The 12,347-nt window shown below is 47.5% G+C and overlaps 1 protein-coding gene across 1 annotated transcript in view; it reads right to left on the bottom strand.

Annotated features, from left to right (window-relative positions):
* The window catches only part of LOC143961701 (asialoglycoprotein receptor 1-like), a 105,691-nt gene extending 94,605 nt beyond the window's left edge, over positions 1-11,086 (bottom strand). The window contains exon 1 of the mRNA XM_077471020.1: positions 9,529-11,086. The gene's annotated coding sequence lies outside the window, so the exon portion shown is untranslated. The remainder of the gene's footprint in view (positions 1-9,528) is intronic.
* Between the last annotated feature and the right edge of the window lie 1,261 nt (positions 11,087-12,347).

Genomic DNA, 12,347 nt, shown 5'->3' with positions numbered 1-12,347 from the left:
TTACATCAGAGTCTGCAGAGCCCCCCCCCCCCCCCCATTACAGTGAAAGGGAACTCTGCAAGTTCAGATGTAAAAGGGGAACTCTGTGGACTCTGATGTAAAGGGGGGCTCTTGTTATTAACTTCATATTATCAGAAATGTTATTTAGTAGTAAAATATATGTATAGTTTATACTAAAAATTGCTGTGCACCACAAAAGTGTTCGGGTTTGACTCGAAGAAAAGGTGGCAACCCTAGGGAGGGAGGCAGAGAAGCGGACCATTGTGTGTATAAGTCAGCAGTGTGATCCAGGGGGAGGGGGAAAAGAACCAGAGCATTGTGTGAATAAGGCAGTAGTGTGATCTGTGAGGGAGGGGGCAGAGAGCCGGAGCATTGTGTGAATAAGGCCGCAGTGTGATCGGGGGGGGGGGAGGCAGAGAGCCGGAGCATTATGTGTATAAGGCAGCAGTGTGATCCGGGGGGAGGGGAGCAAAGAGCTGAAGCATTGTGTGTATAAGGCAGCAGTGTGATTCAGGGTGAGTGTCAGAAACCATTAAATCAGACCGAGACAGAAGTACAGTTAAATCACACTTGTTTAATAATAAAAGTAAAAAGAACAAACGTAGTCAAAACATAGCTAAAGTTCAGTAACCAGAATGGATAGTCAGCCAAGCCAGAAGTCAGGGATCAAAGTAGTGGAACAGCAAGCAGAATCCAGAGCCAGAAGGGATGTCAGCAAAGCCAGTCTTTAAACAGGAATGCAGGAGATGTTTCTTGTGATGTTGACCAAGGCGAAGGCAGAGCTCCTCTGGACTGGACTGCTTAAGTAGGCAGGACTGACGAGCAGGATATCAACAATAGCTGAGTAACTGTGGAGAGAGTACAACAGCTGAGCAGCATATCAACAACAGCTGAGTGGCCAGCTCAGAGAAGGGCTGATCCCAGCTCTGACAGTAACCCCTCCTGAATGACCCCTCCCCCTCGGAGGACCACCAGGCTTGAGGGGAAAACTTCTATGGAAATCACGGAGAAGGATAGGGGCATGTATGCTCGAAGATGTGACTCAAGAGCATTCCTCCGGACTGTACCCTTTCTAATGCACCATGTACTGTATGCGCCCATGGAACCTACGGGAGTCAACAATGGACTGTACTTCATACTCCTCATGGTTCCCAACCTGTACAGGGTGAGGACGAGGCACTGAGGTGGTAAAATGGTTGTAGACCAAAGGTTTTAATAAGGAGACATGAAAGACATTCGAAATGTGCATATTAGAAGGAAGGTCTAAGCCACTGGGTTATCTAGAATACGTAAAGGCCCAATAAACCGAGGTGCAAACTTCAGTGAAGGAACACAAAGTCAGATATTGCAAGATGACAGCCAGACCCTGTCCCCAACCTAGTAGGAAGGCGCAAGCAGGTGTCTGCGGTCAGCATGGAGTCTGTACCTATCATTAGCATGAAGCAAAGCCTCCTGGACTTGTGCCCAAGTGGAACGAAGACCAAGGAGATGCTCCTCTAATACAGAGAACACTCATTGAGTGTTCTCTGTATTACGGGAGCCGACAATTCAAACTGATTTTAACCAGTTGCCGACCGCCGCACGCCGATGTACGTCGGCAGAATGGCACGGGCAGGCATAAGGGCTTACATGTACGTCCCTTGCCTCCCGCGGGTCGGGGGCACGATCGGGCCCCCGCCCGGTGCCTGCGGCGGTCGGTTTTCGTCCGGGAGCGATCCGGGACGAGGGGGCGGCCATTCATTCATGGCCACCCCCTCGCGATCGCTCCCGACGAATAGAAATCCCCCGTGACATCACTTCCTCTCCTGTAATGTAAACACAGGAGAGGAAGTGATGTATTCTCTCCTCCGTGTCGGTATTTTTCGTTCCGACACGGAGGAGAGCGGATCGGTGAGTTGCACCAACACTCTACACACACAGTAGAACATGCCAGGCACACTCACACCCCCCCTTTACCCCCCGATCACCCCCCCAATTACCCCTGCCCCCCAGTCACAGTGACACCAATGTCATTTTTTTTTTTTTTGTTTTTTTTTTTTTGCATTGGTGTCATTTGTGACTGTAATAACTGTTAGGGCAGTTAGAGTTAGCCCCCTTTAGTTCTAATGTACCCCCCTAACCCCCCCAATAAAGGTTTAACCCCCTGATCACCCCCCGTCGCCAGTGTCACTAAGGCTGGGTTCACATTGCAGCGGTTTATGAGAACGAATGTGATTCGCACCGCACTGCAGTGCAAATCACATCCGATCTCTGTGCGATTCGAGTTCAGCCATTCGCCGCACCCGCCGCACCCGCCGCAAATTCGCACGGGACCCTTTTTTTGGCCCGCAGCAGAATTGGATCGCATGGGTGTTCACACCATGCGATCCGAGTTTGCAGATCGCACTGCGATATGCGAACTGATCTGGGGGTGTCAGTAACATTTCACTGACACTCCCAGCAGTTCGCATAGGGCAGTGTGAACTGCCGCCGGGAGGCATGCGATGCGGGAACCCGCCGCGGATTCGCGGCGTTTCCGCATCGCTCCAGTGTGAACCCAGCCTAATAAGCGATCATTTTTCTGATCGCCGTATTAGTGTCACAGGTGACGCTAGTTAGGCAGGTAGGTATTTAGGTTCGCCGCAGCTTTTTATAGCGCCAGGGACCCCCATATACTACCGCATAAAGCCCCCTGATTGCCCCCTAGTTAATCCTTTCACCTGTGATCACCATATAACTGTTACAGGTGACGCTGGTTGGTTAGTTATTTTTTTATAGTTTCAGGGCACCCGCCATTTATTACCTAATAAAGGTTTAACCCCCTGATCCCCCGGCGGGTGTCATTTGTGACTAATAACTGTTAGGGCAGTTAGGGTTAGCCCCCTTTAGTTCTAAGGTACCCCCCTAACCCCCCCAATAAAGGTTTAACCCCGTGATCACCCCCCGTCGCCAGTGTCACTAAGGCTGGGTTCACATTGCAGCGGTTTATGAGAACGGATGTGATTCGCACCGCACTGCAGTGCAAATCACATCCGATCTCTGTGCGATTCGAGTTCAGCCATTCGCCGCACCCGGCGCACCCGCCACACCCGCCGCACCCGCCGCAAATTCGCACGGGACCCTTTTTTTGGCCCGCAGCAGAATCGGATCGCATGGGTGTTCACACCATGCGATCCGAGTTTGCAGATCGCACTGCGATATGCGAACTGATCTGGGGGTGTCAGTAACATTTCACTGACACTCCCAGCAGTTCGCATAGGGCAGTGTGAACTGCCGCCGGGAGGCATGCGATGCGGGAACCCGCCGCGCATTCGTGGCGTTCCCGCATCGCTCCAGTGTGAACCCAGCCTAATAAGCGATCGTTTTTCTGATCGCTGTATTAGGCCGCGTACACACGGGCGGACTGTTCGCCCAACTTTGTCCGCTGAACAGTGTTTGGGCGGACAGTCCGCTCGTGTGTGGGCTTTCAGCGGACAGTTTCAGCGGACAGTTGGACGGACAAGGTTTTTCGGAATTTCCGAAAAACTGTCCGCTGAAACCTTGTTTCAGCGAACAGCCCGCTCGTGTGTAGGCTTGTTCGTCAAACAAAGTTGCGCGCATGCTCAGAAAGGATTTTCACGCCGAAAGCTATAATGCAGTGTATAGGACGTCGTATTTTTCGTCCCGTCGTACGTGCCGTTCACGTCATCGCGCACGGTTTCAGCAAACTGTTCGTCCGTCGTGTGTGGCCATGTCCGTCCATGCTAAGTTTGAGCGGACTGTTTGCCGAAACTGTTGGACGGACAAAGTTGGGCGAACAGTCCGCGCGTGTGTACGCGGCCTTAGTGTCACAGGTGACGCTAGTTAGGCAGGTAGGTATTTAGGTTCGCCGCAGCTTTTTATAGCGCCAGGGACCCCCATATACTACCGCATAAAGCCCCCTGATTGCCCCCTAGTTAACCCTTTCACCAGTGATCACCATATAACTGTTACAGGTGACGCTGGTTGGTTAGTTATTTTTTTATAGTTTCATTTATTACCTAGCCATTTATTACCTAGTCTCACTAGTGTACCCCTAAGTTTAGGGGTGTCTACTTTCCAAAATGGGGTCATTTGGGGGGGGGGTTTGTGCCATCTTGGCATTTTATGGCCTTCAAAACTGTAACGCCCTTAGAAAGCCTGAAGGCGGTGCTTGGTTTTCGGGGCCCCGTACGCGGCTAGGCTCCCAAAAAGTCCCACATATGTGGTATCCCCGTACTCAGGAGAAGCAGCAGAATTTATTTTGGGGTGTCATTTCACATACGCCCATAGCATGTGTGAGCAATATATCATTTAGTGACAACTTTGTGTAAAAAAAAAAAAAAATTTTTTTTTTTGTCATTATTCAATCGCTTGAGGCAAAAAAATAAAATATTCAATGGGCTCAACATGCCACTTATCAATTTCCTTAGGGGGTCTACTTTCCAAAATGGGGTCATTTGGGGGGTTTTGTACTGCCCTGCCATTTTAGCACCTCAAGAAATGAGATAGGCAGTCGTAAACTAAAAGCTGCGTAAATTCCAGAAAACGTACCTTAGTTTGTAGATGTGACAACTTTTGCGCAAACCAATAAATATACAATTATTGACTTTTTTTTTACCAAAGACATGTGGCTGAATACATTTTGGCCTAAATGTATGACTAAAATTGAGTTTATTGGATTTTTCTAATAACAAAAAGTAGAAAATATCATTTTTTTTCAAAATTTGCGGTCTTTTTACGTTTATATCGCAAAAAATAAAAATCGCAGAGGCAATCAAATACCATCAAAAGAAAGTTCTATTTGTGGGAAGAAAAGGACGCAAATTTTGTTTGGGTACAACATTGCATGACCGCGCAATTACCAGTTAAAGCAGCGCAGTGCCAAAGTGTAAAAAGACCTCTGGTCATTTACCAGCAAAATGGTCCGGTCTGAAAGTGGTTAAAATACTTTTTTTCCTTGCAAAATGACACTTAGTGCAGGGACAGTTCTAAGCACGGGGAACATGCACCCCTTCACAGGCATACTATAGACACCCCCCAGGTATGAAATTTAAAGAAATATTACATTTTTATTGTTTCACTTCAATCATTATTAAAATCACTGCTCCTGAAAAAACAGAAGTTTTTAAAACTTTTTTTTGGATTGATCCATGTCCCCTGGGGCAGGACCCGGGTCCCCAAACACTTTTTAGGACAGTAACTTGCATATTACCCTTTAAAATTAGCATTTTGGATTTTGAAAGTTCGAGTCCCATAGACTTTACTAGGGTTCTAAAGTTCACAGGAAGTTTAGGTCTGTTCGCAGGTTCTGGTACGAAACGAGCCGGGGGGTGTTCGGCTCATCCTTACTTGCCACAATTCTGTCTCTGAGCTCTTCAGGCAGTTCCTTTGACCTCCATGATTCTCATTTGCTCTGACATGCACTGTGAGCTGGAAGGTCTTATAGAGACAGGTGTGTGGCTTTCCTAATCAAGTCCAATCACTATAATCAAACACAGCTGGACTCGAAGGTGTAGAACCATCTCAAGGATGATCAGAAGAAATGGACGGCACCTGAGTTATATATATATGAGTGTCACAGCAAAGGGTCTGAATACTGAGGACCATGTGATATTTCAGTTTTTCTTTTTTAATAAATCTGCAAAAATGTCAACAATTCTGTGTTTTTCTGTCAGTATGGGGTGCTGTGTGTACATTAATGAGGGAAAAAAAAATTACTTAAATGATTTTAGCAAATGGCTGCAATATAACAAAGAGTGAAAAAAAAAGGGGGTCTGAATACTTTCCGTCCCCACTGTATATACAAATATAAACCATTATAAATATAAATAGATATTCAAAAAAACCTTATAAGATAAGGAAATCTATCACAAGAGCTTAAAACATAAAGTACGTAGCTTTTCCTCCATACATATAAAGAAAAATTCCTTCCCTTCCTTACACCACGGCCCCTCAGTAACCCCCCCACCCCTGTCTTATCTACATAGAGTGCAGTAACCCAACACTCCTGTAAATGAAGGAAAATCAGGAATGTGAGTTGGGAAATCCTGTCCTAGAGGAAGGCTGACCCCCTAAAGCTGACCCCCTAAAGCAGGAAAACAAAACACCGTTATCCAAACGCGATTTCTGAAAAATGATGTAAACTGCTCAGCCACATGAAAAGGGTCCTGCTTTAGACTAGAGTCATACTTCAGAGTTTTGAAGATTTCCGGCGATTCTTTCCGCAGTTTGAAAGTGCCGACGTGCAAATAACAAATTGCAGGACTCACATTTTAGAGTCCATTCATCTGAATGATACCTGCCGCAATTGCCGTGAGATAAATCGCAGTAACCCGGCTCGCGTGAAGCATGTCGCCCAAAAGTATCTCCTGAAGTTTTTTGTGGGCAAAAGTGCCTCAACGCGATGCCGGTTGCCTCAACTGCAGCGCGATTTATAGCGGCAAACCGCGATTTGTCATTCACACATCGGCGCTTTTAAATCGCAGGAAGAATCGCGGCAAATCTGCCCGCGATTCAAAATGCCGAAGTGTGAATATAGCTGTAGGGTGATCCCAAAATATTGCACTTCATTGCTGTGAGGTGATATTTTCCAATAAAAGCGTTTGGATGTTGTTCGAAAGATCAAAGTTGTGCCGGAAAATATGGATGGCGATCTGTCACTTTACTAGTTCCCAACTTCCCAACTCAGTGTTATCAGTGGGGTACTCCAAAGTTCAGTGTTATCAGTGGGGTACCCCAAAGTTCAGAGTTATCAGTGGGGTACCCCAAGGTTCAGTGTTATTTGTTGTGTACCCCAAAGATTAGTGTTCTCAGCGGTGTACCCAAAAGATCGGTGTTATCAGTGGTGTACCCCAAAGATCGGTGTTATCAGTGGTGTGCCCCAAAGATTAGTGTTATCAGTGGTGAACCCCAAGGTTCAGTGTTATCAGTGGTGTACCCCAAAGATTGGTGTTATCACTGGTGAACCCCAATGTTCAGTGTTATCAGTGGTGTACCCCAAAGATCAGTGTTATCAGTGGTGTACCCCAAAGATCAGTGTTATCAGTGGTGTACCCCAAGGTTCAGTGTTATTTGTGGTGTACCCCAAGATTCAGTGTTATTAGTGGGGTACCCCAAGGTTTAGTGTTATTAGTGGTGTACCCCAAAGATCAGTGTTATCAGTGGTGTACCCCAAAGATCAGCGTTATCAGTGGCGCACCCCAAGGTTCAGTGTTATTTGTGGTGTACCCCAAGGTTCAGTGTTATCAGTGGTGTACCCCAAAGATCAGCGTTATTAGTGGTGTGCCACAAGGATCAGTGTTATTTCTGGTGTATCCTAAAGTTCAGTGTTATTTGTGGTGTACCCCAAGGTTCGGTTTTATTAGTGGGGTACTCCAAGGTTCAGTGTTATCAGTGGTGTACCCCAAGAGGGTCAGTGTTAACAGTGGTGTACCCCAAATATTGGTGTTATCAGTGGTGTACCCCAAGGTTTAGTGTTATTAGTGCTGTGCCACAAGGATCAGTGTTATCAGTGGTGTACCCCAAGGAGCGAGTGGCCCCTCTCCTCAACTATACCAGGCCATATACCCTCAATATGAGGGGGATGCTTTGAGGCAGGGAGGGCTCTGCCCCCCCCCACCCTCAACACACCTTGTCCCCATGTTGATTGGAATAAGGATCTCTTCCTGACAGCCCTGGGCTGTGGTTGTGGGGATCTGTGGGTGGGGGGGGACTTATCAGAATCTGTAAGCCCCCTTTAACAAGAGGGACCCCCAGATCATGCCTCCCCCTTTATGTGAATGAGTAGGGGGTACCCCTACCCATTCACCAAAAAAGTGTTAAAGTAAATAAAGACAGTACAAGAGTTTTTGAAAAAACAATGTCTCCTCATGTAGATCTATCGTCAATTACAACCCCTGCCGCTAGTGCCAAACACGGGAGGACTGTCTGGCCAACTAAGTCCGTCAGACAATCCGACAGACAGTCCGTCCGTGTGTACGCGGCCTTAGTCGTCACTCCACAAATCTGCCCTTCATGGAAGAGTGGCAATAAGACAGTCATTGTTGAAAGAAACCCATCAGAAGTCCCATTTACATTGTTTGTGAGAAGCCATGTGGGGGACACAACAAATATGTGGAAGAACACTTTGAAAACCATTTATCATTTTCCTTCCACTTCACAATTATGTGACACTTTGTGTTGGTCTATCACATAAAATCCCAATAAAATACATTTATGTTTTTGGTTGTGTAGCGGATGACATTTTGGACAAAGTGTCATTCATGTGTAAATTTATTTTTTTGCCTCAGAACAGTAGTGGGGTTCTGAGGGTTAATTACGTTGGTGTAACTTTAACATCAGTTTGGCTGGGCTCTGTTAGAAGTTCTGCCTGGTCATATGTACAGTGAGGTGCACATGACAGGCTGGAACCAGGCCTGGTTGGACGTTTTGGGTATCAGCCTTCTCAGAACCAATCAGTGGGTGTGCCGGGCCTCGCTGAGGAATCTGGGAGGGGGTACTTAAGATGTTGAGGTCACATGTTAGAGAGAGGAGTTTGTGAGGCCCGTGTGGTCCGGTGTAGTTTTTCAGGACCGGGGTAGCCCCGCAAGGGTTCCCGGTCATGGGGTGCTCGACATCCTGCAACATGCTTCTGTTGGTTACCCCCTAATGGACCTGCCTGGTCTGGGGTAGGGATCCGCCTGTTCCCGAGTCTCGGAACCGGTGTAATTTGTGGTGTAACCCAAGGTTCAGTGTTATCAGTGGTGTACCCCAAATATTGGTGTTATCAGTGGTGCACTCCAAGGTTCAGTGTTATTAGTGATGTGCCACAAGGATCAGTTTTATTTGTGGTGTACCCCAAGGTTCAGTGTTATCAGTGGTGTATCCCAAAAAGGGCACATATTAGCATATTAAACATTAGCACTTTAGATTTCTCCCATAGACTTGTACAGGGTGTTCTGGCTTTTCGAATTGGCCGCGAAAACACCCCAAATTGTTCACTGTTTGCTGAACAGGCAATGTTTGAGTCAAACTCGAAGCTCATCCCTACTTGCGGGTCCATTGAAGTCTATTACGCGTAAAACGATATCTGCTGCGGGAAAAAAAAAAGTCTGAGGCTGGGTTCACACAGGTCCGGCTGCAGTTTTTAGTTCGGTGTCCTGTGCGCTTGTCTTTACCGGTTCAGGTGAGAATTTTTCCCCTAATTTGCATCTGAACCAGACCCAAAAACATACAGGACCTTTTTCAAATTCGCACTGCAGCTTCCCCAGACTGTGGATCGGCTCCATTGAAAGCCGGTCACACTCACATGTTATGCAAATTGGATGCAGTGTAAATCGCATTTAAGTCGTGTGTATATATATATGAAACCAGCCTCAGCCTTTCCAAATAGCACACTGCCTCAAAATACACGGATGTGAACTAGATCCATCGGAAACCATGGTAAATGGATTGTAGTGAGTTTATACCAAATGCACTAAAAAATGCAATGTCGTGAGGCTTGCAAGAGGGGAGGAGCTTATAAATAGAAGATCAGCATATAATTTAGTTAAAACAAAGCAGGAACATACCTGAGGAGGTACAGAGAAGATACCTTCAGACGAGACACTCAGGTGAGGCAGAGCCTGAAGTGCAAATACTTCTAGAAAGAATCAGTTAAGGAAAGAACTCCAGCAATGTTCTCCCAGCAATGTTCCTCCAGCAATGTTCCTCCAGCAATGTTCTCCCAGCAATGTTCTCCCATCAATGTTCTCCCAGCAATGTTCTCCTAGCAATGTTCTCCCAGCAATGTTCTCCCAGCAATGTTCTCCTAGCAATGTTCCTCCAGCAATGTTCTCCCAGCAATGTTCTCCCAGCAATGTTCTCCTAGCAATGTTCTCCCAGCAATATTCTCCCAGCAATGTTCTCCTAGCAATGTTCCTCCAGCAATGTTCTCCTAGCAATGTTCTCCCAGCAATGTTCTCCTAGCAATGTTCTCCCAGCAATGTTCTCCTAGCAATGTTCTCCTAGCAATGTTCCCCCAGCAATGTTCTCCTAGCAATATTCCCCTAGCAATGTTCCCCAGCAATGTTCCCCCAGCAATGTTCCCCCAGCAATGTTCAGACGAGACACTCAGGTGAGGCAGAGCCTGAAGTGCAAATACTTCTAGAAAGAATCAGTTAAGGAAAGAACTCCAGCAATGTTCCCCCAGCAATGTTCCTCCAGCAATGTTCCTCCAGCAATGTTCTCCCAGCAATGTTCCCTCAGCAATGTTCTCCTAGCAATGTTCTCCCAGCAATGTTCTCCCAGCAATGTTCTCCTAGCAATGTTCCTCCAGCAATGTTCCTCCAGCAATGTTCTCCCAGCAATGTTCTCCCAGCAATGTTCTCCTAGCAATGTTCCTCCAGCAATGTTCTCCTAGCAATGTTCTCCCAGCAATGTTCCCCCAGCAATGTTCTCCCAGCAATATTCCCCTAGCAATGTTCCCCTAGCAATGTTCTCCCAGCAATGTTCTCCTAGCAATGTTCTCCCAGCAATGTTCCCCCAGCAATGTTCCCCCAGCAATGTTCTCCCAGCAATGTTCTCCCAGCAATGTTCCCCCAGCAATGTTCTCCCAGCAATGTTCCCCCAGCAATGTTCTCCCAGCAATGTTCCCCCAGCAATGTTCTCCCAGCAATGTTCTCCTAGCAATGTTCTCCCAGCAATATTCCCCTAGCAATGTTCCCCTAGCAATGTTCTCCCAGCAATGTTCTCCCAGCAATGTTCCCCCAGCAATGTTCCCCCAGCAATGTTCTCCCAGCAATGTTCTCCCAGCAATGTTCCCCCAGCAATGTTCTCCCAGCAATGTTCCTCCAGCAATGTTCTCCTAGCAATGTTCTCCTAGCAATGTTCTCCTAGCAATGTTCCCCCAGCAATGTTCTCCCAGCAATATTCCCCTAGCAATGTTCTCCTAGCAATGTTCTCCCAGCAATATTCCCCTAGCAATGTTCCCCTAGCAATGTTCTTCCAGCAATGTTCCCCTAGCAATGTTTCCCTAGCAATGTTCCCCTAGCAATGTTCCCCCAGCAATGTTCCTCCAGCAATGTTCCTCCAGCAATGTTCCCCCAGCAATGTTCCTCCAGCAATGTTCCCCCAGCAATGTTCCCCCAGCAATGTTCCCCCAGCAATATTCTCCCAGCAATATTCCCCTAGCAATGTCCCTCTAGCAATGTTCCCCCAGCAATGTTCCCCCAGCAATGTTTCCCTAGCAATGTTCCTCCAGCAATGTTCCCCCAGCAATGTTCCCCCAGCAATGTTCCCCCAGCAATGTTCCCCTAGCAATATTCTCCCAGCAATGTCCCCCTAGCAATGTTCCCCCAGCAATGTTCCCCCAGCAATGTTCTCCCAGCAATGTTCCCCCAGCAATGTTCCTCCAGCAATGTTCCCCCAGCAATGTTCCCCCAGCAATGTTCCTCCAGCAATGTTCCCCCAGCAATGTTCCCCTAGCAATGTTCCCCCAGCAATGTTCCCCCAGCAATGTTCCCCTAGCAATGTTCCCCTAGCAATGTTCCCCCAGCAATGTTCCCCTAGTAATGTTTCCCCAGCAATGTTCCCCCAGCAATGTTCCCCTAGCAATGTTCCTCCAGCAATGTTCCCCCAGCAATGTTCCCCCAGCAATGTTCCCCCAGCAATGTTCCCCTAGCAATGTTTCCCTAGCAATGTTCCCCCAGCAATGTTCCCCCAGCAATGTTCCCCCAGCAATGTTCTCCCAGCAATGTTCCCCCAGCAATGTTCCCCCAGCAATGTTCTCCCAGCAATGTTCCCCCAGCAATGTTCCCCTAGCAATGTTCCCCCAGCAATGTTCCCCTAGCAATGTTCCCCCAGCAATGTTCCCCTAGCAATGTTCCCCTAGCAATGTTCCCCCAGCAATGTTCCCCCAGCAATGTTCCCCCAGCAATGTTCTCCCAGCAATGTTCCCCCAGCAATGTTCCCCTAGCAATGTTCCTCCAGCAATATTCTCCCAGCAATGTTCTCCTAGTTAGCTGCTGGAACTCATATTACATGCAGTAAACTCCCATATCTACATGAGGGTGGGAGGTGAGTGAGAAAGGCTGAAGCGACGTCATTTAAAACAAATGATTTATTGAGGCAGAGCACAAAAGACACACATGCTTTCCTAAACATCAATGAAAAATGTGCTACTACTCTAAATCAATTAAACTCCTCCTGAGCTGTTCAGTGCAGGATGTGCAGTTGCTCAGCTGCCAAAGTGATGAATGGATAAAGCAAACCTCCCAATAAGGATGAGCGCCCCCCTCCTGAACCGTACCAGGCTACATGCCCTCAACATTGGGAGGGTGCTTTGGGGTAGCGGCCCACCCCAAAGCATCTTGTCCCCAAACAACCCTTGCCCAGTGGTTGTGGGGGTCTGT

This window comes from Lithobates pipiens, unplaced genomic scaffold (genome assembly GCF_037356315.1).
Source record: "Lithobates pipiens isolate NorthernLeopardFrog02 unplaced genomic scaffold, aLitPip1_a1.2 Scaffold_8, whole genome shotgun sequence".
NCBI classification, from domain to species: domain Eukaryota; kingdom Metazoa; phylum Chordata; class Amphibia; order Anura; family Ranidae; genus Lithobates; species Lithobates pipiens.
This window is presented reverse-complemented; position numbering and strand designations above follow the sequence as displayed.